This window comes from Lepidochelys olivacea (assembly GCF_965140295.1).
Source record: "Lepidochelys olivacea isolate rLepOli2 genome assembly, chromosome: 1".
NCBI classification, from domain to species: domain Eukaryota; kingdom Metazoa; phylum Chordata; order Testudines; family Cheloniidae; genus Lepidochelys; species Lepidochelys olivacea.
Genome location: NC_140411.1, coordinates 179,875,079 through 179,900,800, shown reverse-complemented (window position 1 = coordinate 179,900,800; position 25,722 = coordinate 179,875,079).

The window sequence follows — 25,722 nt, the reverse complement described above, 5'->3', positions numbered from 1 at the left end:
TGCGAGTTGGACAGGGAATTACAAGCAAAGCAGCCAATGTAACTTCAAAGTCTCAATAAATATGTGGATTAGCCCAACCGAAAGGTTTACCCCCTCCCTCTTTGTTTTTTATCAGTGTCAATTAAATGAATTGTCAGATGAGCATAACATGGCAAATTTGCACATGTTCTAGGTTTTGCTTACAGTCAGTCAGAACCTGCTGTTGTACGGTCTTAATAGGAATTACAGTTTTTATTAAACATCAGTGGGCAGAAGTGAATTGCACCAATTTTTGTCAAGCAATAATGAATTCTTAGTTTTGTATTCTGAAAAACCAGGTACAGCAGCCAAGTCTGTACTTGCTGACAGAGGAACCTTTCGTACATAGGAGGTATAGGGAGATGTGTTCTCCTAGCCCTGGGGAGGAGGGGGCAATCTTTGCAACTGCAACCACTGCAGGAGGCCAAATGTGTTATCCATTAAAATAGGCTTTTATAGGTCACATTACACCCTTTATCCAAAAAGGCACTGAATACTTTAAAGAGGCAATGTCAAATTTCACCCTCCAGCCCTAAAATGTCAATACATAACTCCTAATCACAGAAGAACTTACATCCTAGCTAAAGGAGCTGGGTGACCCAAACCTAAAGGAATAAAGTTATTGGACTGATTAGGAATGTAGACACAGACTTTCAACTTCCTTTGTGAGCTGGCAAGAGATCTCTGAAGCCACAAGGCCAGATTCTCTGGAGTGTTAAGCCTGATTTGTTTTAAGGCCAGATTAACTGACCAGTGGAGAACTCTTCTGCCCCCCAACCCCAGTTGTAAATGAATCGTATGGTATTGTCAGGCTGCCATAGTGACTTTTCCTGCCATTTTAAACAACTTTCTGCCTGTCTGACCTTGAGAAAGTCACTTAACATCTCTGTGCCTTGGTAAAACGCAGAGACCTCCAGCTGCCAAGGTGTTGTGAGGCTAAATCCATCAATTATTGTAAAGCATGCATACATTGTACGGCAGGAGACCATAAAAATACCAGATAAATAAAATATACATTGTATCCAAGAACCAAATGTGATGTAATTGCGTTCTCTCTCCTACCCACCAGAAAACACAAAAACAGCCTGGAAAGTCCACTACTATATTCTGCCAGAATCTTCTGAAGTGGAAGCTGACTTAAACGACAATGACATACTAGCAGGACAGGAAGTATGTCTTGCTTGATTTCAACTGCTGTCAAGTGCTTTAGACTGCCCTCCTCCCAGCTTTTATTCAGAGTGTATTATTTCTTGGTACAGCTGGGATGGTTGCTACTCACTGACATGCAAGTCTAATACTGAGACTACAGAGTGGAATGATTGACGTTCTTAAACGGTAAACAGAGACTTTTTCAACCAGCAAGTGCTGCTGCTAGAGATGCAGATAAAGCTTCTGGCACAGATAGTGATGTGTAGTGTCAGCTCCAGATAAGGAGGTTACAACATTGTGAAAAGGAATCCCCTGAACATGAATCCCATGGCACCGAGCAGCATTTAACACTGCAGACCCTCCTGACTTCCAGGGAGATGACTGACTAAACAGCTGGGAATGGCATCCATAACTTATTGCCAGTACGACAGAGGGAAAAACTCCAAAGATGTACTTACTATTTAGGTTTAGTTTCTTACTATTCATTCAGAGATCTTTTGGTGCAATTCTACAATGAAAATTGACTACATAAAGTCACTTCTTACTCAGTTCCCTCTGTATGCAGAGTTTTATATGCCAAATAAGCCTTCTTCCAATTGATTATGCTATGGCATAGTTTATTAAAGTACTGCTATTGCTAACCAATAGTGTGCCCTAGTTTGTTAAGGGTTAGGCCAGTCTAACATGCTCCTTGTAGACTGACTTTTTAGATAGTGTCATTTGCTTAAAAAGATAGGCAGACTTTCAGCGAAGGAACAATTTCACCTTCACTTCCAACGAATAGAAGTGGAATTTTCATTGTAATGAATGATTTTGACAACATAACTTAATATCCTGTAGATTCTCAAACAATTTTAAATCGAGGAAACTTTTCTGCCAGGTTTAACTTTGAGTATGTTTGCACTGCTGAGTTGGAAATCTCTGAAAGTAGGTATTTTTAATGGAAGTATTCACACATCCCTAGATAGAGCAGCACAAATGGAAGTGCTGTAATACAATATTTTTGTGAACATGGCTTGTACTTTTCCATAACGTTAACACTTAATGATATCTGATGTCTGGAAGGTATTCGAGTGTGGTTGTAATAATCACTATAATTGTAACAGTTCATGCTAGCTAGACTGCACATCTATTCTTCATCTGTCCTTAAACTAATTTGTTCAACATATGAATATATCATCCTCATCAATTTCAAATGCCTCCTTTGGCTATGAAGGCCATTAAGGAATATACATTATGTATGAGTCAAACAGCAAACTTACAAAAATGCTTTTTGGTAGAGTGTAAAAGAGCTGCTTTAGCTGATTTTTGCAAGTTATTCTAATCAAAATCCCAAGTCACAGCTGACCAGCAATCAATTACTCCTCTGTATATGGTGTGCCTTGCACAATTATAGTTATATACTGTAGTTCTACTCTAAGTTCTGAATATAGTAATGAATCTGATTATTTTCAGCTTTAAATACAATTAATCAACAGTCTTTTCACCCTCACTGAAATAAAGCTTTATGGATGAAAATCAGATCATAGCATTTTAAGCCTTCTCCAATCATGTTCAGACAATTAAGGATTACTTTTCAAAGCAATACCTTTTGGTCATTGGTACATAAAACCTGGCACACTGCATCTCTGGACTCTACAAATTAATTCTGTCCTTCAGGGGGAATTCCCCCTACAGAATGGGGCCCTGATCCAATTTGGGGCTAAATTCTAGTGCAATAGGAATATTCCACAAATAATATCAATAAGACAGTCACTTCATCCAGGAACGGAGGAATTCTATAGAGCTAGGGATGTACGGTGACAATGTATGACTTTGCACAGAAAACCTGAGAAATATGAAGAAGACTGAATGGCTCAATGGATGTTAGAGGGAGCATTCTTCTTTGTGGTTGCTAAGTTGTAACCTGGACCAGGATGGCAGAGATGAAAAGTTGCTACCATCTGATCGCTATCTGATAGTCAATATCACACTACTTGTTTGCCTCAGTCTTGTTCCTAATACATAGAGGTCCCATAACGAATGTACCACCGTGTCACCCTTGTGGGACCAAATGAGAATTAAACATGAACCAATCCACCCTTTAACCTTTAGAGCTGATCACCTCAAAGTTAAGGGACCTTGGCAAAATTTGCACTACTGCTTCCTGTACTGTATTTGTTCAGGGCTAGATTGTTACTAAGCTAAAATGGGCCTGCAGGGGTAAGGCACATCTCATTCCCTCACACTGCCTATGCAAATCAGAGGACCAGCACTCTTCTCCTCTCAAGCAAGTTAGTAGGAAGGTGCAGGAGTGTACAGGAGTCACCAGTTAGCAGAGATGGCTAGGCTCAAGAGTGCCGAGGAAGTAAGATGTGTCCTAGAGAGGGGTAAAGTAGGTAACTTCTGCCAGCACAGCAGGAATACATCTTGGGAACAGCACCACTTGAACTGATGTGATTGCATGTTACCTCTTACCCACAGCTAGATGCAAAGTGAACTCAGTGAACAAAACAAACGTCTTCCTTCCTCAAGGCCGGTAGCTTGTTATCCGTCACACACATTGAATTTAATAAAAGAAGGTGATCAAATTAGAAAAAGGGAAAAAGCTGTGTGGTAGATGAGCTGCTCTCCTAAAAAACACACACAACATTTTGTATTATTTTACACAAGCCAATAGCGTCTTTCTTAATTTCCAATATATAATCTTAAAATTATAGTAGGCAAACACTTTGAGAAAGCCATTAATAATTTTTTTTACTGCTATTATTGAAAAATTTAGGGCTTTGTCATTGTTTTATTGGTCATTACTACAAAATCCTTTTAAAAAGTGATGTGAATACAAGTTACCGAATTATATATACCATGTATTTTCTCAGCCGTGACATGGTTTGCCATTGCAAATACCTTCTGGGTATTTAGTAGCAGTTGGTAGGGATACTAACCTAATGCTTGTAGATTTAATTGTACAAATACTGTATATATTTAAATATATAGTGTGGGAATTTTTTCTTTCTTCAGCAGCACATATTTTCCTCACATTAATGCAGTTACTTTGGATTCTGACTTTTCCAGAGTTATCTTAACAAAATACATTGAGTTAACTAAAAATACTGCTTCCAGATCATTTATCCTGTAATAATCATCACAGATAATCTCAGAATCAGTAATTCGGTGGGACTACCCAAATGCATAAAATTACTGAATACATGTTGAATAATTTACTGAACTAATAGGTAATTGCAGGGGTGGGGCGCCGACAGTGTCTCTGTTAGAAAAACATGTTATATATGCAGGACTACCCCTACAGTGGAAGAAACACCCAAGAAGTTTGTCTTCTCACCAAGAATGAGTTATTTGACAAGGAAGAAGAGGTCATTTTCTTCTTAGAGAACTTACTAAATGGAAGGGGCCAGATACTCAGGGCATTCTATACTACAAGAGAAGACCTGCGGCAGTGAGTCTCAGAGCTAGCATCAGCTGACTCTGATTTACACTATAGGGCTAAAACTAGCACTAAAAACGTTCAGGTTTGGTTGGAGCCCAGGTTCTGAAACCCAGCCATGGGTGAGGTTCTTAGAGACTCCACCCCAAGCTCAAATGTCTACACTGACATTTTTAGCTTAGTTGACCCAGGCTCAGGCTTGCTGATACAGGTTTGGGTTTTTTTTTAAATGAGGTGCAGACAAACCCTCAAGCTGATATAAAATGGCACAAGTCCATTGAGAGAAACTTCTCCAATTTACACCAACTAAGGATCTCGGCCAAATATTTTTAGAATGAAGGGCAAAGCGTTGTCTCCTTTGAAAACATGTTTTGTAGGAAACTGAAGAAAGATTTAGATATCACAGACTCCCTACTGTTCCTGAGCAGATGCCTGAAGTACTTGTGAAGTCATCGCTAAAAAATTCAGTTTAGAGTTGGCTCAGATTTGTCTTTCTTCATTTTGCTTTTACAGAAGTGTCCCCATTTTATATCATCTTACATGTAATTTTTTAATCCTGTTTCTGAGCATGATATGTATAATCTAACTATTTTCACTGTGTAACTCCTCTCTTCCACGCTTTCCTAAATTCAGCTCCAGCACTTCCCCCCACCTCATGTTGCAGTGCCAAGTCTAGAAGTAGAGACTGTGTGTCCTAGGATGGGGGGGGGGTGGAGTATTGAATGGTCCACAGCGAATAGTGGAATGTCTGTTCATTGTGTGGTTATAGACTATGATGTTGTGCTGATTTCTAAATTAGAGACAAAAGCGGTCATGAATGAATTGTAATTAAAAAAGAGAAAGGAGAAAAAAAAGTAGAATGAGATTCATTGTTTGAAAGGCAGGCGAGTATGTGCACATGCTCAGTAGTAGATATTTTCAGATATGTAATGACGTATGCTGCATGTCTGAGATTAAATTAGAATCTAGACTTCTCTATTTCTACCTGGATGATAAAATCTGGTTTAGCTGTTGTATGAATCCTGTTTTTTCCTGAGTATGTAAAAGTCAAAATGTACTTAGCATGATTTCCATTTTTTCACACTCAGTTTAATTAGGAAAGTGATACACAATGGCATTAGTTTGGAGTGGAAGATGGTCAAATTAGCCATTCCCTTTAGCACTTAATTATTCTGATAATTAACAATGATTAGCTTCATTACTTTAAGTCATGTGGCATTCATGGTAGTGTTTTGAATTTACTGAATTATTTAATGTCACAGCTATATTTACATTTTTATCCAAATGTAAATGAGGTCAGAATTTAAGCCATGTCCAGATGTGATACTTTACTCCATCCTGATTTAAAGATTTCAATCATGGCTGCCTGGCCTGTGCACAGACTAAGCACACATTAACCCTCTTCAATAGAATGGAGGGTTATGGTTTGATTTCGATGGCCATGTTGAGATGTATTTGGCTTTCAAAGTCGTCCCTGATGTTAACATCAGGAGGCTTAAATCTGACGTGGGACTGCTAATTTGCCATAAAAATAACCTAACGGTTGAAATCAAGTATCCTACATTGCAACAAGACAATAAAAATGTCCTTGTAGTATCTTATCTTTATTTTAGGGCCCTATAAAGCAAATGGAAAAAGCAAACACAAACCCTTGGTATTTTAGCTCACTTAGTAGCTATTTGGCTTGTGGGCATAAAACAGCCAGCATATTGATATGTTTTACTAGACTGAAAAGGAAACATATGTTGCCGTAAACCCAATGATTTTGACCTGGTTCAAGACTAGCCAACCTGTCTCACAACACATATATCATAAGCATAACAAGCATAACGGTGCACCATCCCGAGTGCTACCATGGACTGCAGTAGACTTAGAGGGAGAGGGGAAAAAAGACAGTTGTGTGCAATGTCTCTGTGATTCTGTCCACATATTTCATTCACAGACTTTTCCCTGACAAACTACCCTATGTGCTAGCTTAAGTCTCCAGCACTGGCCTAACGGGACAACCACCGGAAATTTGAAAATACAATAGTCCTAATATTAATTCACAGGAAATAACCCCCAAAGTGTGTTAGAAAGAGGGGACAGGAAAAACTGTATTTACCACCTCTTCACAGAAACTTATTTGCAAACTATCATCTGACATCAGAATTGAAAATTAACAGTCATTTAATGTACCATACATAGTCCACTCCCTCCAACACTGTAACCCCTGACTCAGTTTCTGTGCCTTTGCACATGCCCTCCCAATAGCCAACTCATTTTCTCAGCACAAGGGAACATTTTACTGCCAGTGCCAGAGAGTAACAAAAAAGTTCTGACGATTCCAAAGGTTTGCCGTTACATATTCACATGACTCTCCACGTGGTGATTCCTTTGGAAAAGTACACCGACTACTAAGGGGAGTGTAGCTAGACCGAGGAAGATTACATTTTTCATCTCCCTTAATGTTTTAGTAATGTTTCCAATCCAAATCACTATTACAAAAGTATGAAAAGAGTTTCAAAGAAATTATAGCTGTGCACTCTATAGATCACTTCATGACACTTTTTTTTGGAAACTTCTGTGACATTAGGATTTCATTTGTAGAATTTTACCAGTGCCCGTTGTCCTTTTTGTAGTATGACACTGCAGTCACAGTGGCTGTCACCAGCCTTTGCTTCCTATCCATGTAGTTACCTATTCCTTTCTCCATGTATTTTAAGAGGTCAGAATACTTTCCTCTCTCTTTTAGGTCACCAGTCCGTAACAACTCCAAATTAGCATCCAGATCAGATTAGTTGATTTGGAGTCAATATCTGATGAGATAGACAGACAGGCACACTCAGACCGTCCAGGAATTATATATAATCTATAATTTTGAAGTGTCCCCTCTACTCTTAGCAGTGATTAGCTACACCCATTACTCAGGTAGGTTCTTACATTATCACAAGAGGTGGGAGTAACTACAGAAACACCCTGTGGGGCAGAAAAGGCTGCCTGAGAAGAAAAGGCTGCTGCTACAGAGAGCAGCAGCCATGACAAATTCAGAGGGTGAGTATTTATGCACTTGTCCGAGTATTTGAGAGAGTTTCCAGGGAGCTGCTGAGCCCATCCCCTATTCCCAAACATTAAGAGCAAGTGCTCTGTACCTCAGGCTAAAAACCACCTGTGGGAGCCTCTCCCTCCACATGATAAGAGAGCTGATGTGGCGGGGTTTGTTTCAAAACAAGAGTGTAGTGGGGAGATCAGGAGGAGAGGAATGGGAGGTCAGCAGGACAGATATTATAAATAAGGCTAAGATTTTGTCATGGATATTTTTAGCAAAAGTCATGGACAGGTCATGGGAAAAAAAGAAAATTTCACAGAGGCTGTGACCTGTCCGTGACTTACTAAAAATATCCATTGTAAAATGGGGATTTGTGGGTCCCCACACTGCCTGAAGAGGGGCAGCTGCGCAAGGGCTAGGAGCCGCCTGCAGCTCCATGGGTGCCCCCCATCAGCTGCGGGGGCCAGGAGCTCTGGGGGCCACCAGAGGTTGTGGGGGTACCCCGCAGCTCCCAAACGCCACAGGATGAAGTCACGGAGATCACTGGAGGTCACGGACTCGGACTTCCAGAACCTCCGTGACTAAATCATAGCCTTAATTGTAAAGGTACCCATGAGCACAAAGCCGTCCAGTCCTTCTCACAGCTACTTGGAGACAGATATGATCTATACCCTCCTCTCACAAGAGATTTAGTGTGAAATTGGTTGAGGGGGGAAAGGTAATAAGTGAGCAGAAAAGAACAGGGGGAGATGTAAATAAGACTAAGTGGGACTTTCTGAATCTATTTTTAATCAGAATTTTGAAATGTTTGCTACATGGTACATTCACCACTTTACCTCAGATTTTTTGAATGAAACCTCAAAAAAAGTATTCAAAAGGGGACTTCATTTTCTGAAACTTAAAAGTTTGGTCAGTTTTCAATAGTCTCTTTAAATTGCTCACCCATTGCTACAGTGTAAAATGGAAACATGGAAAAGTAATTGCTCTTTGCATCTGAAGGACTCCTATTTCTTTGGCTCCTACAAGATTATTTATAGAAAGAATATTTCATAACAGTAACACTATATGTTATAATGTGAACCAACTGCAAGCACTTGCAGACTTCTTTGTAGGTGCCACGCTGGTCTTTTAAACAATTAAACCATCATTTATAGAAAAAGCTGTCAGATACACAGGTCCTAACTGGCATTTGAGCACATGGATTATTGCTTGCTTGCTTGAGAGCATATCAATCAATTTATTAAGAATTAATCTGCAGCCTTGAGTTCTCTTAAAATTGCCTAATGTTTTGGCAAACGACTTGAAAGGGTTCAGTAAGAATGTATAAGTGTAGCTTGGAAACGTCTTTTCTGGCCCAACAAAGAGGATTCTGTTTCAACTCTGAACATATCTGTTATAGTTTAACACAGTAATGGATAGGTTTGCCAAAAATCACAATTTTAAAATGGCCTTTGGCAAAACTGGAGATTTGTCTTTGCCTTCTTACTGTGTACTGCATTTCTGCTGTGAAAACTTCTCTTAGTGTGCTTGGAAGTGTCAAATGTTTCTGGCCTTGAAAACACAATTTGTGCATTGACTAGAAAGTATAAACTTGTCTCAAACACATTGCCTCTTCTGTACAGAAGAGTAAATGGCACTGAAGCTGAAACATCTAATTAATTTCTGGTGATTTTCAGCTCCTGCCATAAAAATGTTAGGAGGCCTGGGTAAATTCTAAAACGTGGAAGTCATATGAACTCCATGAAATGTGCTGAAATTACAGGAATGATGTCAGTCTGAACAAGACTTCCAAGCAACAGATATTTTGAAAACATTTTAGTGGTTGGTCTTGGCCTTAAATACATAGCACTGTGCATGGCTGCATATATAAAATCAGCTACGAGCATGTTCAAGCTATTAATATACAGTACATGTGTGTAACTACAAAAGGCAATAAGTGGTATCATGCATGTTATTCAAAAGTTGTTACAACTTTGAGGTTTCTGGTTTTTAAACATTGCACTTTAACAAAAGCAATGAAACAAAGTGGTACTGATGAGCCCTTCAGTTTTTTCCCCCAACATATATACTTAATGAAAACTATAACACATAGAATCATAGAAGATTAGGGTTGGTTGGAAGAGACCTCAGGAGGTCATCTAGTCCAACCCCCTGCTCAAAGCAGGACCAATCCCAGCTAAATCATCCCAGCCAGGGCTTTGTCAAGCCGGGCCTTAAAAACCTCTAAAGATGGAGATTCCACCACCTCCCTAGGTAACCATTCCAGTGCTTCAGCACCTTCCTAGTGAAATAGTTTTTCCTAATATCCAACCTAGACCTCACCCTCTGCAACTTGAGACCCTTGCTCCTTGTTCTGTCATCTGCCACCACTGAGAACAGCTGAGGTCCATCCTCTTTGGAACCCCCCTTCAGGTAGTTGAAGGTTGCTATCAAATCACCCCCCGCCCCCACACACACTCTTCTTTTCTTCAGATGAAATGAGCCCAGTTCCCACAGCCTCGCCTCATAAGTCATATGTCCCAGCCCCCTGATCATTTTCATAGCCCTCCGCTGGACTCTCTCCAATTTGTCCGCATCCTTTCTGTAGTGGGGGCCCAAAACTGGACACAGTGCTCCAGATGTGGCCTCACCAGTGCCGAATAGAGGGGAATAATCACTTCCCTCGATCTGCTGGAAACGCTCCAGTACAGCTCAATATGCTGTTAGCCTTTTTGGCTTCAAGAGCACACTGTTGACTCATACCCAGATTCTCATCCACTGTAATCCCCAGGTCCCTTTCTGAAGAACTACTGCTTAGCCAGTTGGTCCCCAGGCTGTAGCAGTGCATGAGATTCTTCTGTCCTAAGTGCAGGACTCTGCACTTGTCCTTGTTGAACCTCATCAGATTTCTTTTAGCCCAATCCTCCAATTTGTCTAGGTCACTCTGGACCCTATCCCTACAGTCCAGCATATCTACCACTCCCCCCAGCTTAGTGTCATCCACAAACTTGCTGAGGGCGCAATCCATCCCAACATCCAAATCATTCCTGGAGATGTTTGAACAAACTGTCCCCAGGACCGACCCCGGGGCACTTCGCTTGATACCGGCTGCCAACTAGACATTGAGCCGTTGATCACTACTCGTTGAGCCTGACCATATAGCCAGCTTTCTATCCACCTTATAGTCCATTCATCCCTTCCAAACTTCTTTAACTTGCTGGCAAGAATACTGTGGGAGACCATATCAAAAGCTTTGCTAAAGTCAAGATATATTACGTCCACCATTTTCCCCATATCCACAGAGCCAGTTATCTCATCATAGAAGGCAATTAGGTTGGTCAGGAATGACTTGCTGTTGGTGAATCCATGCTGACTGTTCCTGGTCACCTTCCTCTCCTCCACATACATACACACAAACAGTGAAGTAGGCCAAGTCTTCCTTCACTTTAATGAGACGTTTCATTTATATATCAAGTGAAATATTTTCTGCTAATAAAACTGATCCTTTGCTAAATGTATTATTGAATTGGATGCTATTTCCCGCGAATGCACTTGTCTCACTTGCAGGCCCCTATTCCATAGTGATGAATACACTGAAGAGAACAGAAAAGCATGCAATTTTGAGGGGAGGGGAAATGAAGATATTTCTATACCTCAGGTTAAATCCTGACCATCTGGAAGTCAAAGGGAGAGAGTTTTGACATTGACTTCAGGAGAACCAGGATTTTACCTCTCAAGATGAAAATATGGGTTCTCTTTTTTCTTGTACATTTTTCACTACAGTTCAAATCCTGCAGCCCTCATGCACATGAGCAGTCCCACTGGCTTTAAAGGGGCTAGTTGCATGAGTATGGACTAAATAGCTGGAGTACAAATTTCAGGGTCATACTAAAATTTCCAAGGTACCATATTCCTTTAAGTCAATAACTGACAAATATTTGAGGTACATTTAACAAATTAAAACACTGGAGCTATTATTTCACTGAAGTTATTATACACACTATCATATCATGCTGAATCTCTAATACTACTGATACTAAAAGAAAAAAATATTTTTAAGTTACATAGAATTAGATAAGATTTGACCCACTGTACATCAAGTCTGCCATTGTCTCACTGTAAAATATACAGGACAGCAACAATTGAAATCTGAGCAAACCACATAAAACAGTATTGCAATCTTCTGCAGTGTGTTTCAAGCTGCCAGTTTTGTGAAACAGCTCTTACAAATTCTTCTAAAAGGGGGACTATATATTCTGAAGGTGAAAAGGGAATAACAGACAGAACTGTCCATCTTCTTTTGCCCTTTCCTCCCACCTTATTAATTCAGAACTTTGCATGAAAGAAATGGCAGGAATTAGCCTTGACATGGACCAGTGCCAGAGACTTTTCTATCGGGTTTCTTTCCTGTTTATGTTTGAGTTACTCAGAGGCTGCCTCTGTGTGCCCTTTGGACTCAACAAATGTGGTTCCCACTGCTCCCATGGTACAAAGAACGTAATCTTAGCTGTCTGGGTTCTGTTGTATATCATCATGTTTCCTTATTTCAACCGTGGATTCTTAAAGCAGTGAAGAAAGATTACTGCTTTAAGAATCAAAGTTTCAGTAGTAAAAAGTTTTCATTTAGGTTAGGAGTGTTGCATTGATTGAAGGCTTGTTTGTGCTCAGATTCTAAAGTTTGGTCTAGCAAATCTATTAGGAGAGTGATAGGAGTTGGATTCTGATCTGGACAGTTTTAATTGATAGTGTAGTTTTCCAATTACCAACTCCTTCTGTCTCCAGTTTTGACATTACGAATTGCCATACTGGATCAGGTCCAAGTTCCATCTAGTTCAGTATCCTGTCTCAGAGAATGGCCAGAATCAAATGTTTCAGAAGAAGGTTCAAGGGATACTGCAATGGGGATAACCAGCTCTGAGAATGTCTTTTCTTCATCTCCATTAATTAGACGTTGACTTACACTCTGAAGAATGACTGTTTATATTTCTCCCAAAACTCTTGTGTATTTTAACGTTTTCTGTTGTAACTCTGGATGATATTCTTTAGTTTACAAAGCACAGACAGCCAGAAAACAGCAGACTATACTTGGAACTTTAGACATTTTGAAACACGTCTACACTATGAAATTAGGTTGAATTTATAGAAGTCGATTTTTTAGAAATCGTTTTTATAGTCTATTGTGTGTGTCCCCACACAAAATGCTGTAAGTGCATTAAGTGCATTAACTCAGAGTGCTTCCACAGTACCGAGGCTAGCGTCGACTTCCAGAGTGTTGCACTGTGGGTAGCTATCCCACAGCTCCCGCAGTCTCCGCCGCCCATTGGAATTCTGGGTTGAGATCCCAATGACTGATGGGGCAAAAAACATTGTTGCGGGTGGTTCTGGGTACATATCTTCAGGCCTTTCCTCCCTCCCTCTCTCTGTGAAAGCAATAGCAGACAATTGTTTCACACCTTTTCTCCTGAGTTACCTGTGCAGACGCCATACCACGGCGAGCATGGAGCCCGCTCAGCTCATTGTCACAGTATGTCTCCTTGGGTGCTGGCAGACACGGTACTGCATTGCTACACAGCAGCAGCAACCCATTGCCTTGTGGCAGCAGACTGTGAAATAGGCCTGAAAACCATCCCCATTATGTCCGAGGTGCTCCTGGCTGCCTCAGTAAGGTCGGTCAGGAGTGCCTGGGAAGACATGAGCGCAGGGACTAAATTAGGAGTGACTCGACCAGGTCATTCTCTTTAGTCCTGCGGGCAGTCCTATTGAACCATCTTATGGTGAGCAGGCAGGAGATGAGGATGGCTAGCAGTCCTACTGCACCATCTGCTGCCAGCCAAATTTGTAAAAGATAGATGGAGTGGATCAAAACAAGAAATAGACCTGATTTGATTTGCTCCCCCCTCCCTCCCTCCATGAAATAAAAGGCGGCAATTCTTTTGGTGAGGTCTGTCAGGGGCACCTTGAAAAGTTTAATGGAGATTCAGTCCTTCCTGAAATACCAAGGGGAGGGATAGCTCAGTGGGTTGAGCATTGGCCTGCTAAACCCAGGGTTTTGAGTTCAATCCTTGAGGGGGCCATTCTGTGTGACAGTCGTTTTCGTTTCTTCTTGATGTAAAGCCACCCTCTTTTGTTGATTTTAATTCCCTATAAACCAACCCTGTAAGCCACGTTGGCAGTCGCCCCTCCCTCCGTCAGAGCAACGGCAGACAATCGCTCCACTCCTGTGCAGACGCCATACCACGGCAAGCATGGAGCCCGCTCAGATCACTTTGGCAATTAGGAGCACATTAAACACCAAGCAAATGATCCAGCAGTATATGCAGCACCAGAACCTGGCAAAGCGAAACTGGGCAAGTAGGTGCCATCACCGCGGTGACGAGAGTGATGAGGACATGGACACAGACTTCTCTCAAAGTACGGGTCCTTGCAATGCAGGCATCATGGTGCTAATGGGGCAGGTTCATGTGGTGGAACGCCGATTCTGGGCTCGGGAAACAAGCACAGACTGGTGGGACCACATAGTGTTGCAGGTCTGGGATGATTCCCAGTGGCTGCGAAACTTTCGCATGTGTAAGGACACTTTCATGGAACTTTGTGACTTGCTTTCCCCTGCCCTGAGGTGCAAGAATACCAAGATTAGAGCAGCCCTCACAGTTGAGAAGCGAGTGGCAATAGCCCTGGGGAAGCTTGCAACACCAGACAGCTACCGGTCAGTCAGGAATCAATTTGGAGTGGGCAAATCTACTGTGGGGGCTGCTGTGATGCAAGTAGCCAATGCAATCAAAGATCTGCTGATATCAAGGGTAGTGACCCTGGGAAATGTGCAGGTCATAGTGAATGGCTTTGCTGCAATGGGATTCCCTAACTGCGGTGGGGCCATAGACGGAACCCATATCTCTATCTTGGCACTGGAACACCAAGCCGGCGAGTACATAAACTGCAAGGGGTACTTTTCAATAGTGCTGCAAGCACTGATGGATCACAAGGAATATTTTCACCAACATCAACGTGGGATGGCCGGAAAGGTACATGACGCTCGCATCTTCAGGAACTCTGGTCTGTTTCAAAAGCTGCAAGAAGGGACTTTATTCCCAGACCAAAAAATAACCACTGGGGATGTTGAAATGCCTACAGTTATCCTTGGGGATCCAGCCTTAATGCCCCTTAATGCCATGGCTTAAGAAGCCGTACACAGGCAGCCTGGACAGTAGTCAGGAGCTGTTCAACTACAGGCTGAGCAAGTGCAGAATGGTGGTAGAATGTGCATTTGGACGTTTAAAGGCGCGCTGGCGCAGTTTACTGACTCGCTTAGACCTCAGCGAAACCAATATTCCCACTGTTATTACTGCTTGCTGTGCGCTCCACAATATCTGTGAGAGTAAGGGGGAGACATTTATGGCGGGGTGGAAGGTTGAGGCAAATCGTCTGGCTGCTGGTTAAACGCAGCCAGACACCAGGGCGGTTAGAAGAGCACAGGACGGTGCACATCAGAAAAGCTTTACCCCCCCCCCCCCCGCTTTGGTTCACTCTACTTCCCTGTAAGCTAACCACCCTCCCCTCCTCCCTTTGATCACCACTTGCAGAGGCAATAAAATCATTGTTGCTTCACATTCATGCATTCTTTATTAATTCATCACACAAATAGGGGGATAACTACCAAGGTAGCCTAGGAGTGGTGGTGGAGGAGGGAAGGACAAGGCCACACAGCACTTTAAAAGTTTAAAATTTATTGAATGCCAGCCTTCTGTTGCTTGGGCAATCCTCTGGGGTGGAGTGGCTGGGTGGCCAGAGGCCCACCCCACCGTGTTCTTGGGCATCTGGGTGAGGAGGCTATGGAACTTGGGGAGGAGGGCGGTTGGTTACACAGGGGCTGTAGCGGTGGTCTGTGCTCCTGCTGCCTTTCCTTCAGCTCAACCATACGCTGGAGCATATTAGTTTGATCCTCCAGCAACCTCAGCATTGACTCCTGCCTCCTCTCATCATGCTGCCGCCACCTTTCAGCTTCAGCCCTCTCTTCAGCCGCCACCTCTCCTCCCAGTCATTTTGTGCTTTCCTGCACTCTGACATTGTCTGCCTCCACACATTCGTCTGTGCTCTGTCAGTGTGGGAGGACAGCATGAGCTCAGAGAGCATTTCATCACGAGTGTGTTTTTTTCTCCTTCTAATCTTCACTAGCCCCTGGGAAGGAGAAGATCCTGTGATCCTTGAAATACATGCAGCTAGTTGCGAAAAAAAAGGGTTAGTGGGATTTAAAAAGACATTTTATAGAACAATGGGTACATTCTTTCATGGTAAACCTTGCTGTTAACATTACATATATAGCACATGTGCTTTCGTTCCAAGGTCACATTTTGCCTCCCCCCACCATGTGGCTAGCCTCTCCCCCCTTCCTCCTCCCTGTGGCTAATAGTGGGGAACATTTCTGTTCAGCCATAGACAAACAGTCCAGCAGGAACGGCCACCTCAGAATGTTCCCTTAAGAAAAGCACCCTATTTCAACCAGGTGACCATGAATGATATCACTCTCTTGAGGATAACACAGAGAGATAAAGAACGGATGTTGTTTGAACTCCAGCAAACATACACTGCAATGCTTTGTTGTACAATGATTCCCGAGTACGTGCTACTGGCCTGGAGCGGTAAAGTGTCCTACCATGGTGGATGGAATAAGGCTGCCCTCCCCAGAAACCTTTTGCAAAGGCTTTGGGAGTACATCCAGGAGAGCCGCGAATGCCAGGGCAAATTAATCATTAAACATGCTTGCTTTTAAACCATGTATACTATTTTAAAAGGTACACTCACCAGAGGTCCCTTCTCTGCCTGACGGGTCCAGGAGGCAGCCTTGGGAGGGTTCGGGGGGTACTGGCTCCAGGTCCAGGGTAAGAAACAGTTCCTGGCTGTCGGGAAAACCGGTTTCTCCACTTACTTGCTGTGAGCAATCTACAACATCATCATCATCATCATCTTCCTTGTCCCCAAAACCTGTTTCCATGTTGCCGCTATCTCCGTTGAAGGAGTCAAACAACACAGCTGGGGTAGTGGTGGCTGAACCCTCTAAAATGGCATGCAGCTCATCATTGAAGCGGCATGTTTGTGGCTCTGACCCGGAGCGGCCGTTTGCCTCTCTGGTTTTCTGGTAGGCTTGCCTCAGCTCCTTAGGTTTCACGCGGCACTACTTCGGGTCCCTGTTATAGCCTCTGTCCTTCATGCCCTGGGAGATTTTGACAAATGTTCTGGCATTTTGAAAACTGAACAGAGTTCCAATAGCACAGATTCCTCTCCCCATACAGTGATCAGATCCTGTACCTCCTCTTCGGTCCATGCAGGAGCTCTTTTGCAATTCTGGGACTCCATCATGGTCACCTCTGTTGATGAGCTCTGCACTCACCTGCAGCTTGCCACGCTGGCCAAACAGGAAATGAAACTCAAAAGTTTGCGGGCCTTTTCCTGTATACCTGGCCAGTGCATCTGAGTTGAGAGTGCTGTCCAAGGCGGTCACAATGGAGCACTCTAGTATAGCTCCCGGAGGCCAATACTGTCTAATTGCGTCCACAGTACCCCAAATTCGACCCGGCAAGGCTGATTTCAGCCCTAATCCCCTTGTTGGGGGTGGAATAAGGAAATCTATTTTAAGAGCCCTTTAAGTTGAAAAAAAGGGCTTTGTCTTGTGGACAGGTGCAGGGTTAAATCGATTTAACGCTGCTAAATTCGACCTCAGCTCCTCGTGTAGACCAGGAGTAAGTATTAGAGTTCATCAAAAAGTTGATGTTAGGTGAACAAATTCAGAACACTTTTGACCAGCTTCATTAATTATCTATCTACAATCCTGATTTTTAGAGTTAGTGTACATTTTCTGAGCAACTTTGAAATTGCTAGGTATCCAGTTGGCCAATGTTCATCAAGTGCTGCTACAATGACTAGAGGAACACCACTTGTCCAATGAAAATTTTGGATAGCAGTTTAAAGCACAACCCTTTGAAGGATGCTCTATAGAGATCCACCAGTGATCAGGTTTGCTGATGTTTTTCTTCTTTCCTGTTCTTCTTGAATGAACTTGGGGCTCGTGAAAGTGAGTGACAAGTTAGCCTTCACTCAAATCATGGGAAATGCAAGCCAGGTTGTTGCATTGGTTTCTTCAAGCATCACAGTGCACTTATATACGGATGACAACAGCCTGCTTCCCTAGTTCTTTGCTTCTCTTGAGCAGGGGTTGCAAATCTGGCCAAATTTTACTCTGGTTTTAGAATGTTGTTTATTTGGAAACAAGATGATTAACTCATTTCCACTTATTTTTAAACAGGGACTCTAAACAGTACATTAAAATCAAACAGCTCTCCACTCCATCCTTTCTATGGTGGGTATTTGGCTCTGATAGAGTCCTTTGCCCTCCAATAAACCTTAATCTAGTGGATTATCTGATTATATAGGTACAGGAGAATAGAATAACTCAGGTTTTTTTCAGAAAATGGAATGAAAATAAAATGCTATACAAGATTTTAAAAACAGTTTTCTTCTGCATAAGGATTCATGGAAGTCTCTGGGGATTTGGTATCAGATAAGGTCCTTTTTCATCCTGATGTCATTAGTTTGAATCTAACTTTAGACAGTGGTGACTCAGAGTCTGACCTTTGACAGTTGTTTAGTATCCTGTGTGAAAGGAATCATGGCCTGATTTTCAGAGGGGTTGACTTCAATGCCTGCTTATCAGCTGTAACAATCAGACCGTATTTGTCAATCCAGATCCATGTGCTCACCAGGAAAAAAAAAAATCAGACACACACACACACACACACACAGAGCCATCAGAGTTGGAACAAACTGACATCCAACTTTACAGCCTCAGAAAAGGGTCCAAGTACTGAATGGACATGAAGACTGACAGGGCATGGCCACCTCTAAAAGGTCGTTCCTCTTGCCAAAAAGAAGGACTACTTGTGGTACAAAGTGGAGAACTTTGCATTGGCACTGCCTGTGGCAAAGATGGAGGACCAGACTGTCCACGGCTGCAAGTCTGGCATCTTTCACCAGTAGAAGGTGTACTTAGAAAGAGAGAAAGCTATAAGTATGGAAATGTGTGTAAGAGACAGTGTGTAGGGGAGGGGGAGTTGATCCATGGAAAATAATTCATTTCAATGCTTACAAATACAAATTATTGCTATTTGTCCCAGTAACGTGACATCTACATGTATGTACATTTATAGTTGAAGGGATAATTATGATATAAACATATCAGATGCCACAACAAAGTTAGATCATCTTTGTTTAGTTCATAGTCTAGTAATCAAAGGATAAACGAGGGATAACAGGAAGAGAGATCCTGAAACTCGGCCGCTAAATATGTTCCTAGATACGTTTTGATTGGATGACCTAATTGGAGACTGAACTAAGGGTCCCGAGGCTACTGTCTCAGTACCACACTAGGTAACTTAATGGTTCAACAGCATGGTTTGAATTCTCTATTCCCCCTTGCAGAGTCAATTTTTTTCTCTCTAATTTCTGTAGCCTCAAGCTATTTACATAGGATTCTATAGATTTTGTGGGGGGGAGGGAGAGGGACTCTAAAGCTATCCCCTAGCTATAATTCTATTTGCAAGGTTCACTGATCTCAGAGCTATTCAATATGAAGGCAATTCTGGAGAACATTATGTCTATATGCTTATACACCCTGCCCCTCCCTTACTACATAGATGTTCACATATTTCCTCAAACCATATGGGAAACTATGTTGCATTTCTGAGAACTCCTTGTGGATAACTGAATTTTAATTGCAAATCATCGACTGAAAGGTGTTAAAGTGTTAAATTAAAGACTTTTTTTTTTACATTGAAACAACACAAAGAGGTTGAGCATTCCTATTACTAGGATACCATTGTCAAATTCCATAATAGAATTCACTTGATAATTACACATTAGTTATTACTATTATTCTCTTTTGTTATTTTATGCATTATATTGTATTGTGGTAATAATGGATGATAATGTGCCTTGGGAATGGAACATATCTGAATATCATTAGGAGTTCAATATATAGAAGGAGAGAAGTGAAAGATAAAATTGCTTTTTCTGCCTGATAGTATAAATGAAATGTTATATGATAGGAATGAAATAATGAGATGCTAACATTTATTATGTATGTGAATTTCTCTGCCACCCTATCAAGGAAAACACACAGTATTAAGGAGTTAGGGATCTTGGCATAAATCCAATCAGAAGTCTGAATTAAGATGAGTTTGATGGTTTCTGTTTAGTTCCTAATTGACAGTCATTCACACTACAGAAACACACGAATTCGTTACAAATGTGCACAGCTTGGGAGGGAGTAAGGGGATGTAGCTAATATGGATTCTAGGAAACATCTTTATTTTAGGCAGGGTGGACCTTTCCAGGGTAGGCAAGAAAAGGTCATCAAAGAGCAACAGAGATTTAAAAAAATAAAATAAAATAAAATAAAATAAAATAAAAGAATGCCTTATGCAAATAACAGTCACCTTTTAAAAACCAACATTTAGTACAAAGTGGCACTGGCGATACCACTTATGTCTTACTTTACCTACAGAAAAAAATCTATGGTTTCTTAAAACCCATGGTGGTTCCTGTAGGAAAATGATTATTTTTAAATGGAAACCACTGTACACATATCCACAAACACATAGCATCTTGCTCCCAGCAGAGGGGCCAAGAGTCAGCAACTATAGAGGGGCCAATCCTTGTAAGGTCAGCCAGAAGAATAAATGTGACCTGCAAAGTATTTTAAATAGGAAAAGACACTAACAATTCAATTTTACCTTTTTTGTTTCTTTTTAAAATTTAAAGCAAAGCTGAATATACCCCTCCTCCCCCTTAGAAATATCAAGAATGTCAAGACGAGTCTTCTTGGTTTTTTTTATAGAACTTTTGGTAGTCTTGCATTTCTATTGACCTGGACACAAGATAGCAATTGCCCAGGTCTTTGCAGCAGTACCCTTCTGCTTCAGAACCTCAGCTGAAGCACAGCAGGATATAGAATAAAAGTCCCTGAGGCACAAATGACACTCCCAGTGACAATCCCAGGATGCCACAGTTGATTGAAAAACACATGAAGCCACTTAATTAGGAGCAGATAAAGTCAAGGAAAGACAGGAAGGTATAAATAGAATTTATGGAATCATGGACGCAGGTTTCCCACTTGGTCATAGTATTAGATACCTCTGGAGCTCAGGAGCAGCCCAGAATAATCATAATTAATCTCAGTGTCCCCTTATTTAAAGCATGATGGATAATGGTAGCTGGCCCAAACTGTGCTGGCATGGCTATGAGGAGAGGCGGTCTTTGTGGTTAGGTGCTGGACTGAGACTCAGGAGGCCTAAGTTTAATTTCTAGACTTCCTGTGTTACTTTGGACAAATCACTTAATTTCCTTCTGCCTCGGTAATAAGTCTGTAAAATGGAGATTATATGTTTTCACACCCTTTGTCCGTTTGGTCTATTCATATTATAAATGCTTTGGGGGACAGGCGGTCTTAGTGTATGTTTGTACAGCACATAGCCCAATGTGGTCCCCACATTGCTTGGAGCCTCTGGATCCTTTTGTATTACAAATGATAAAGAAACTAGTCCAAGATTTTAGGTGCCTAATTTCAGACACCAGATAGGAGCCTATTTTCAAAAAAATGCCACAGACTCACCCTCAGAAAATTAGGTTATTTTAAGTTGTATCAAATCAAAAAACCCAAAATTACAAGTAACTTTTGAAAGTCCTAGGGCTGCATGGCTGATCAGGAACACAACCAAATCTTCAGTAAAGGAATACGTAATGTGTCCAAAATTTCCACCCTAAAACTATCAAAGAATTTAATTACCATCATCTAGTCCCTCAATTAGACTGATGCCCTTCGATCTTGGGAAATCCTGGCCTCATGGAAGCTAATGGCAAAGCTCCCATAGACAGTCAGGATTTCAATTCCAGCTAAAGCTGGTTGAAAGTTATGTCAAACCTGGTTTTCAATTATTAGACTATTATTTTCATGAAAATCATCTGCTAGAAATATCAATTTTTCATAAAAATACTTTGGTCCATAACTGAACTATTTAAGATAAAAATGGAAGATTTAGTGCCTCATCGGAGTTATAGGTTGCTCCTCACGTCCCTCTTCTCCTCTTTGGGCCAGGATCCCCAACTGGACTACATCTCTCACAATGCTACTATTAAAGATTTTCTTCTTCTCATTGAAAATATCTGTCAGAAAGAAAAACCCTCTCTGACAGGGTAGAAAAACCTCATGCCTGACAGGAAGGGGATAAAAAGGCACCCTGGGCTCAATTAGCCCCACCCTGATACTCCTGTGTCAGCGTTGGAGTTAAGAGGAGAAAAGTTTAACAGTTGGGGGTGGTCTGGGAAGGTAAGCAGATAGATGTGCTCCTGTACAGCATTTTTTCCCCACACCCAGACCTTTTTGAGGGCCAAGAGTTTGGTGGGTTTTGGAATTGAGTAAACTGTGGTTATCTTTTATCCTTCAATATTCCGGTTTCCTGCTGGAAGAAATGGGTACAGTGTCAGATTCCTTTGATCACAGTGCATTCCTCTGGAAAAACAGAGACTGCAGCCTGCTTGAGAAAGGAAGAAAGACCTGGTCTGGGTGATTGATTAGAGAACAGCCATGGAGCCAGTTGCTAAGTAGGAATTCAGAACCTTGTATCTGGGGCCTGGCCTACTAGAAAGGGAGGTGAAGGTTGAGCACAGCTGGCCTGAGGATTGTTTAACTACAATGAACAAAAGTAAGTAACTGTTACTCTGTTTGGGCAAGGTACATGGCAGAGGGGCATTGCTGGCACATGATGGCATATATCACATTGGTAGATGTGCAGGTGAACGAGCCCCTGATGGTGTGGCTGATGTGATTAGGTCCTATGATGGTGTAATAAATATGAATAAATACGTGGACAGAGTTGGCATCGGTCTTTGTTGCAAGGATAGGTTCCTGGGTTAGTGTTTTTGTTGTGTGGTGTGTGGTTGTTGGAGAGTATTTGCTTCAGGTTGGGGGGTTGTCTGTTAACGAGGACTTGTCTGCCTCCCAAGATCTGTGAGAGTGAGGGATCATCTTTAAGGATAGGTTGTAGATCTTTGATGATGCGCTGGAGAGGTTTTAGTTGTGGGCTGAAGATGATGGCTAGTGGCATTCTGTGATTTTCTTTGTTGGGCCTGTTCTGTAATAGGTGACTTCTGGGTACTCTCTGGCTCTGTCTATCTGTTTTTTTCACTTCAGCAGGTGGGTATTGTAGTTTTAAGAATGCTTGATAGCAATCTTGTAGGTGTTTGTCTCTTTCTGAGGGGTTGGAGCAAATGCAGTTGTATCTTAGAGCTTGGCTGTAGACAATGGATCCTGAGGTGTGTCCTGGATGGAAGCTGGAGGCATGTTGATAAGTATAGCGGTCAGCAGTTTTTCGGTATAGGGTGGTGTTTATGTGATCATCGCTTATGTGACACTATCATAGAACCTAATCAGTTTAGCCACACCATCAGGGACTCGTTCACCTGCACATCTACCAATGTGATATATGCCACCATGTGCCAGCAATGCCCCTCTGCCATGTACATTGGCCAAACCGGATAGTCTCTGTGCAAAAGAATAAATGGACACAAATCTGACATCAGGAAACGTAACATTCAAAAACCAATTGGAGAACACTTCAACCTCTCTGGTCACTCAACAACAGACTTAAAGGTAGCAGTTTTGCAACAGAAGAGCTTCAAAAAGAGACTCCAATGAGAAACTGCTGAACTGGAATTAATTTGCAAACTAAATACCATTAACTTGGGCTTGAATAGAGACTGGAGTGGCTGGGTCATTACACAAATTGAATCTGTTTCCCCATGTTAAGTATCCCCACATCTTCTTGTCAACTGTCTGAAATGGACCATCTTGATTATCACTACAAAAGTTTTTTTTTCTCCTGGTGATAATAGCTCATCTTAATTAATTAGCCTCTTAGAGTTGGTATGGCAACTTCCACCTTTTCATGTTCTCTGTATGTATGTATATAATCTTCTTACTATATGTTCCATTCTATGCATCTGATGAAGTGGTCTGTAGCCCATGAAAGCTTATGCTCAAATTAATTTGTTCATCTCTAAGGTGCCACAAGTACTCCTGTTCTTTTAGTAGGTAATTGTTGTTTCTAGGGCCAACTAATAGAGACCCAAGACCAGTGCATTACACAAGATTTTTTCACTCACCTCTACTTCATGGCTTTAGCCATATTATTTAACTTAAGTACAAGAATGCAGCACTATGAAAAAACAAAAACCCAACACTTATTTTTTTTCCTGAGTTATCCAATTCTCATGAGAGTCTCTTGTTGCAAAATTCCCTTTTCAATTTTCCAACTTAGAGGTCTGAATAAACTCTGCTAAATAGCTGAACTTTGGGGCACAAATCTGAATTGAACTGCTAAACCTATTGAGATATGTGGATTTCTGCCCTAATATATCTGCCTTTTTGTTTGTTTGTTTTAGTTTTAAATTACTGACAACTTTGAACAAAGGAGAACTGTTGCCCATCTAGACAGTGTTTGATCTTGTCTCATTTTCACTAGACCCAAATGATGTAGTTTCTTTGCTTTTCTTTTTCCCATATCTGGAAAAGATTAAGGCTTGGGCAAGGGGAAAGATGGTGGTTTTGTGGTCAGAAAAGTAGACCAGAATCAGAAGATTTAAATTCAACTCCCAAATTTGATACAGACTGTGCACCAGTCTCAGTTACTGTCTATAAACTGGTTTCAGAGTAGCAGCCGTGTTAATCTGTATTCGCAAAAAGAAAAGGAGTACTTGTGGCACGTTAGAGACTAACCAATTTATTTGAGCATAAGCTTTCGTGAGCTACAGCTCACTTCATGCAACCGATGAAGTGAGCTGTAGCTCACGAAAGCTTATGCTCAAATAAATTGGTTAGTCTCTAAGGTGCCACAAGTACTCCTTTTCTTTTTGTCTATAAACTAACTCTCTTCCACACAGGGATGCTGGGAGTAAATTAATTTGTAAATTACTTGGCTATTACAATGATGAGCACTATGGAAAACCCTATAACTACAATTTTAAAATAACCTGACTGAATTTTAATCCAAATATGACTGATAAGTACAGAAGTTGGTGGAGAGCGGGGTAAATGTTCTGATTGAGAGCTTTTGATCAGTAAATTTATACCTGATTTATCACTTTGTATCATGCTTTTGAAATTCTTTCTGGTCATCCATGTCTTTGTGATCTAAGGCCAGATTTTAAAAGGTATATTGGTGTCAAAAGATGCAGATAGATATCTAGTGGGATTTTCTGAAGTGCCCAGGCACCTAACTCCCATTTGAACAGTTACAGACTCTTCAGTCCAATCTCTCTCTCTCTCTCTCTCTCTCTCTCTATCTCACACACACACACCCCACCTCATTTTCTACATGCAAAGCTTCAAATAACGTTTAACATTTAAAACTAAACTTTCTCAAAGTTTTCATTTCAATAAATGCATCAGTTTTAGAGGTCTAGGTATCAAAGCTAAAAAACCTTCTTTTCTTTAGTCCCAGTACTACTCGAACATGTCTGGGGTGGGGCGGGGGAACTAAGGATTTTTTCCTTTTGAGGAAAGGAAGATCATTTGCAGCATACACACTACATCTGGCAGTCGTGCATTGATGAACATATGTAGCAGCAGGAACCTACTTATCCCTCTTGCCCTTATTAGCATTACCATGAGTTGTGCTCTTCCAGACAGAGGAAACACCATATGGAGGCAAAAGATTTTTTTTCTAAAATTTCCACAGTTCTAGGAATGAATCACAAATTATGAGCAACAAATTCTGAATATTTGTTAGATATTTTTGTACCTTATGTGGTACACTACTCTATAATTATGTAATGCACACAAATGCATTATATACACTAAATGTTCTAGCTTGATGCAGCAAAAAATGTGCATATGCAAAATGAACAGAATTCTTAGTATTTTATTGGAACTTTTAATTTACAACAGAAGAAGCTCATTCTGTATTGTATACAATATCTTCCTCATACTATCTGCTGTTAGTTTCTAGGGCCTTTTCCCTTCAAAACTTCCCAGACCATCATGAGAGCAATGGTATGTGCTTTTTGGGTGAAAAAGAAG